Genomic DNA, 6,924 nt, shown 5'->3' with positions numbered 1-6,924 from the left:
CTAAAGTTGGAGAAACTGACACCCGCCAGCCACCTGTGTGCAAAGCACGTCGGTAGAACCAGTCTCACGTAAGCGTACGCGTAATGTCGGCCCGGGCCGCTTCATCCAAAAATACCACCGAACCAAAGTATGGCATGCTGGTAAGTAGTATGACTTATATCGCCCACAACTCACTTGTGTTCTACTCGTGCACAACATCAACGCATAAAACCTAGGCTCTGATGCCACTGTTGGGGAACGTAGTAATTTCAAAAAAATTCCTACGCACACGCAAGATCATGGTGATGCATAGCAATGAGAGAGGAGAGTGTTGTCTACGTACCCTCATAGACCGGAAGTAGAAGCATTAGCACAACGCGGTTGATGTAGTCGTATGTCTTCACGGCCCGACCGATCAAGCACCGAAACCGCGGCACCTCCGAGTTCTAGCACACGTTCAGCTCGATGACGATCCCCGGACTCTGATCCAACAGAATGTCGGGGAAGAGTTCCGTCAGCACGACGGCGTGGTGACGATCTTGATGTTCTACCGTCGCAGGGCTTCGCCTAAGCATCACTACAATATTATCGAGGATTATGGTGGAGGAGGGCACCGCACACGGCTAATAGATCTCAAGGATCAATTGTTGTGTCTAGAGGTGCCCCCTGCCCCCGTATATAAAGGAGCAAGGGGGAGGGGCGGCCGGCCAGGAGGAGGCGCGCCAGGGAGGAGTCCTACTCCTACCGGGAGTAGGACTCCCTCCTTTTCCTTGTTCAACTAGGAGAGGGGGAAGGAAGGGAGAGAGGAGAGAAACGAAATGGGGGGGGGGCGCCGCCCCTCCCTCCTTGTCCAATTCGGACTAGAGGGGAAGGGGGCGCGCAGCCTGCCCTAGCCGCCCCTCCTCTGCTCCACTTTGGGCCCATGAGGCCCATTAACCCCCCCGGGGGGGGGGGGTTCCGATAACCCCCGGTACTCCGTTTTATATCCGATAACTCCCGGAACCATTCCTGTCTCCGAATATAGTCGTCCAATATATCAATCTTTATGTCTTGACTATTTCGAGACTCCTCGTTATGTCCGTGATTACATCCGGAACTCCGAACAACCTTCGGTACATCAAAATATATAAACTCATAATGAAACTGTCATCGTAACGTTAAGCGTGCGGACCCTACGGGTTCGAGAACAATGTAGACATGACCGATACACGTCTCCGATCAATAACCAATAGTGGAACCTGGATGCTCATATTGGCTCCCACATATTCTACGAAGATCTTTATCGGTCAGACCGCATAACAACATACGTTGTTCCCTTTGTCATCGGTATGTTACTTGCCCGAGATTCGATCGTCGGTATCTCAATACCTAGTTCAATCTTGTTACCGGCAAGTCTCTTTACTCGTTCAGTAATACATCATTCTACAACTAACTCATTAGTTGCAATGCTTGCAAGGCTTAAGTGATGTGCATTACCGAGAGGGCCCAGAGATACCTCTCCGGCAATCGGAGTGTCAAATCCTAATCTCGAAATATGCCAACCCAACAAGTACCTTCGGAGACACCTGTAGAGCACCTCTATAATCACCCAGTTACGTTGTGATGTTTGGTGGCACACAAAGTGTTCCTCTGGTAAATGGGAGTTGCATAATCTCATAGTCATAGGAACATGTATAAGTCATGAAGAAAGCAATAGCAACAAACTAAACGATCAAGTGCTATGCTAACGGAATGGGTCAAGTCAATCACATCATTCTCCTAATGATGTGATCCCGTTAATCAAATGACAACTCATGTCTATGGTTGGGAAACATAACCATCTTTGATCAACGACCTAGTCAAGTAGAGGCATACTAGTGACACTCTGTTTGTCTATGTATTCACACATGTATTATGTTTCCGGTTAATACAATTATAGCATGAATAATAAACATTTATCATGATATAAGGAAATAAATAATAGCTTTATCATTGCCTCTAGGGCATATTTCCTTCAAAATTATCATCCCAACTAGATCCATAATCTAGCGCACAGGCTCTTAACATGTCCTCTAGAATCTGATTTACTCTCTCAGTCTGTCCGTCAGTCTACGAATGAAAGGCCGTACTGAACTCTAGCCTGGTACCCAAAGTCTGGTGCAGCTGATTCCAAAACTTCGAGGTAAACTGTGTTCCTCTATCTGATACGATGGTCCTTGGAACTCCGTGCAGACATACGATCCTGGTCATATATATCTTGGCCAACTTCGCGCTTGTATAAGTGGTTTTCACTAGGATAAAGTGAGCTACCTTTGTCAAATGATCAACTGCTACCCAGATTGAATCATATCCCGATCGGGTCGTGGGTAAACCGGTAATGAAATCCATGCCAAGTTTGTCCCACTTCCATTCGGGTATCGGCATAGGGTGTAGCAATCCTGCTGGCTTCTGATGTTCTGCCTTCACTCTCTGACATACATCACACACTGCTACATACTCGGCAATATCCATCTTCATCCTTGTCCACCAGAAACGCTCCTTCAAATCCAAATACATCTTGGTGTTTCCAGGGTGAATCGAGTATGGCGAGTCATGAGCTACCTGAAGTATTAACTTCCTGATCTCCGCGCTATTTGGCACATAAACACTATCCTCAAACCATAAAGTTCCGTGCTCATCCTCACGGAAACCTTTGGCTTTTCCTTTATTCATAGTCTCCTTTATCTCAGCAATTTCCTTGTCATCCTACTGAGCTTCTCGGATCTTTCCCAATAACATAGACTAAACCTCCATTGCTGCAACAAAGCCTCTTGGAACTATCTCCAAATGAAGTTCCTTGAGATCGTCAACTAACTCGTGCGGTAATCCTCCGCTTACGAGGGTATCGATATAACTCTTCCGGCTCAAAGCGTCTGCTACGACATTGTCCTTTCCTGGATGATAGTGTAGCTTCATATCATAATCCTTTATGAGCTTCAACCATCTCCTCTTCCTGAGATTTAGCTCCTTTTGGGTGAAAATGTACTTCAAACTCTTGTGATCCATGTACACATCACATCTATTTCCAATCAGAAAATGTCTCCAGGTCTTGAACGCATGTACTACGCCTGCTAACTCCAAATCATGCATGGCATAATTCAACTCATGGGGTCTCAACTGACGTGAAGCATATGAAACAACTCTTTTGTCTTGCATAAGTACACCTCCAAGTCCTAAGCGAGAAGCATCGCAATACACCTGGAAATCCTTGCATATATCCAAAAGAATCAGCACTAGGCTATAACCAAATGTTTCTTCAACTCCTGAAAACTGGCTTCACACTCCTCGGTCCATTTAAACTTGGTGTCCTTTTTCAACAACTCTGTCATGGGTTTCGCAATCTTTGAAAAATTCTCAATTAACGTCTATAATATCCTGCGAGCCCCAGAAAACTGTGGATCTCTCCAACTGAGGTGGGTGCCAACCACTCAGTGACTGATTGAACCTTGGTAGGGTCTACTGCTATACCTTCTCCTGATATAACATGCCCAAGAAATCCAAATTCCTTCAACCAAAACTCACGCTTGCTGAACTTGGCATATAGCTGATGTTCCCTGAGTTTCTCGAGAACTAAAAGCAAATGCTCCTTGTGTTCCTCTTCATTCTTCGTGTATACCAAAATATCATCAATGAACACCACTACAAACTTATCCAGAAACTCCATAAACACCTTGTTCCTCATACTCATAAAATAGGCAGGGGCATTAGTCAATCCAAATGACATGACCGTGTACTCATACAGCATGTACCTGGTGGTAAAAGCTGTCTTAGGTATATCCTGTTCCCGAATCTTCAACTGGTGGTATCCTGATCGAAGATCGATCTTGGAGAATACTTTAGCTCCTTGCAACTGGTCAAACAAATCGTTGATCATCGGTAGTGGGTACTTGTTCTTGATTGTCACCTCATTTAATGCCCGATAATCAACAACCATTCTCAACGATCCATCCTTCTTCTCAACTAAGAGCACTAGGGCTTCCCACAGTGATGAGCTAGGTCGAATGTAACCTTTCTCCAATAGCTCCTTGATCTGCTTCTTAATTTCCTCCAGATCGTTTGCGGGCATCCGATAGGGTCTCTTCGGTATAGGTCCGGTGCCTTGCAATAGCTCAATCAAAAATTTATGTCTCGATCTGGTGGCATGTCTGGTAGTTCCTCTGGAAATACATCCGGGTAATCCCTCACAACAGGCAGTTCTTCTTGAAAAACTCCCGAGAGAGAATTTACTTGGATCCTCCTTGGCGCATGCCTGGATACATGCTTGATCCTTTTTCCCTCCAGGGTGGTGAGTAGAATTGACTTCCTAGCACAGTCGATGTTTCCTCCATACTTCAATAACCAATCCATGCCTAATATTATATCCAATCCTTGGGACTCAAAAATTATTAGGTCTGAGGGGAAAATGTGGCTGCCAATGGTTAGGGGTTACCGATATACTCTGCTCCTGGCGAACTTACTAACATGGGTGACCTGAGGGCTAAGGTTGGCAAGTTAAACTTGTCCACAAATTCCCTTGATATGTATGAATGTGATGCACCAGTGTCAAAAAGAACGAGAGCGGTAAATGACTTAATCAAAAACTTACCGATCACAGCGTCAGGCTGTTCTTCAACCTCCTCCATGTTGATGCGGTTCACCTGACCTCTGGTGAAGGGATTATGATTCTTTCCTGAGCTTCCATTTCCATTGCCATTCTTCAACTCAAAACAATCATCAGCGTATTGCCCAGTCTTCCCGCACTTGTAACAGGTAACATGGCTCAGGTCTTTCTTGGCAGGCCTTACTAGGTTGGGGCGGTTCTGGTTACTGCTTGCTCCATTCCCGTTTCCATTCTTAGGCCCACTGTGGTTATGGGAAATTCTGCCATTGTGAGTATGGCCTCCATGGTTATGGGTGTAACCTCCGGAGTTAGGGGTAAATCGAGGCTTCTGCTGAGCTCCAGAATTGTACTTCCCCTGTCCATACTTCTGTTTGCGGCTCTCTATCTGCTGCCGTTTGTTCTCAATCATAAGGGCCCTGTCTACCAAATCCTGGTAGTTATTGAATGTTGCCACCATCAACTGCATACTTATATCATCATTTAGCTCTTCCATGAACTTCTCCTGCTTTGCGGCATCTGTGGCCACATCATCTGGGGCATAGCGAGCTAACTTACTAAACTCATCCACGTACCATGCCACAGTACGATTTCCCTGGCGCAAGTTGCGAAACTCACACTTATTCATATTCATTGCTCCTGTAGAGACATGGGCTATGCGGAAAGCTTGCTTAAACTGATCCCATGTGACATTGGCTATGGGAGAAGTGGTTGTATAATTTTCCCACCATGAGCTGTGGGTCCATCCAGTTGGTGTGCGGCAAAGCGCACCTTCTCCACATCTGTGCAGCCTACGGTGGTCAGCACCTTTCCAATCCTGTGGAGCCAGTTGAGGGAGTCCTAGATTAGGGGGTGTTCGGGCGGCCGGACTATACCTTCAGCCAGACTCCTGGACTATGAAGATACAAGATTGAAGACTTCGTCCCGTGTCCGGATGGGACTTTCCTTGGCGTGGAAGGCAAGCTTGGCGATGCGGATATTCAAGATCTCCTACCATTGTAACCGACTCTATGTAACCCTAACCCTATCCAGTGTCTATATAAACCGGAGGGTTGTAGTCTGTAGGCAATCAACTCCATATACAACAATCATACCATAGGCTAGCTTCTAGGGTTTAGCCTCCTTGATCTCGTGGTAGATCTACTCTTGTACTACCCATATCATCAATATTAATCAAGCAGGACGTAGGGTTTTACCTCCATCAAGAGGGCCCGAACCTGGGTAAAACATCGTGTTCCCTGCCTCCTGTTACCATCCGGCCTAGACGCACAGTTCGGGACCCACTACCCGAGATCCGCCGGTTTTGACACCGACATTGGTGCTTTCATTGAGAGTTCCTCTGTGTCGTCGCCTTTAGGCCCGATGGCTCCTTTGATCATCAACAACGATACGGTCCAGGGTGAGACTTTTCTCCCCGGACAGATCTTCGTCTTCGGCGGCTTCGCTCTGCGGGCCAATTCGCTCGGCCACCTGGAGCAGATCGAAAGCTACGCCCCTGGCCATCAAGTCAGGTTTGGAAGCTTAAACTACACGGCTGACATCCGCGGAGACTTGATCTTCGACGGGTTCGAGCCACGGCCAAGCGCGCCGCACTATCTCGAGGGGCATGATCTAGCTCTGCCTCCGGACAGTGTCCTGGAGGCCGCACACGCATCGGTTCCGACCCCTAACTCGGAGCCTATTGCGCCAATCGAGGATGAGCGGTTGGACGTCACCTCGGGGGCTTCGATCTCAAAGGCGATCGAGCCGAACGCTAGCCCCGCACTCTGCATGATCCGTGACTCCGAGGATCCGGACTCCTTTCCGAACTCCGAACCCCCCGCGCCCCTGCCGATCGAATCCGATTGGGCGCCGATAATAGAGTTCACCGCCGCAGACATCTTTCAGCACTCGCCTTGTGGCGATATCCTGAACTCTCTCAAGTCTCTCTCCTTATCAGGAGAGCCCTGGCCGAACTACGGTCAGCGAGGATGGGATACGGACGATGAAGAAATTCAAAGCCCACCCACCACCCACTTGGTAGCCACTGTCGACAATTTAAACGACGTGCTCAACTTCGACTCCGGAGACATCGACAGCATGGATGACGATGCAGGAGATACCGACGAACCAACGCCCATAGGGCATTGGACAGCCACCTCATCTCACGATGTGTACATGGTGGATACCCCTAAAGGAAGCGACAACGAGGAAAAAGGGGATGGGACGGGAGATCGACCCCCCGAAAAGCAATCAAAGCGTCGGCGTAAACGCCGACCCAAGCCCCGCCTCGACAAAAACCCAGCCATAGAGCAGGACGAGCCGGTAGACGACGAGCAGGCCTTAGAGCA

The sequence above is a fragment of the Triticum aestivum genome, chromosome 3A (assembly GCF_018294505.1).
Source record: "Triticum aestivum cultivar Chinese Spring chromosome 3A, IWGSC CS RefSeq v2.1, whole genome shotgun sequence".
Taxonomy (NCBI): Eukaryota; Viridiplantae; Streptophyta; class Magnoliopsida; order Poales; family Poaceae; genus Triticum; species Triticum aestivum.
Note: the sequence above shows the minus strand (reverse complement) of the source record.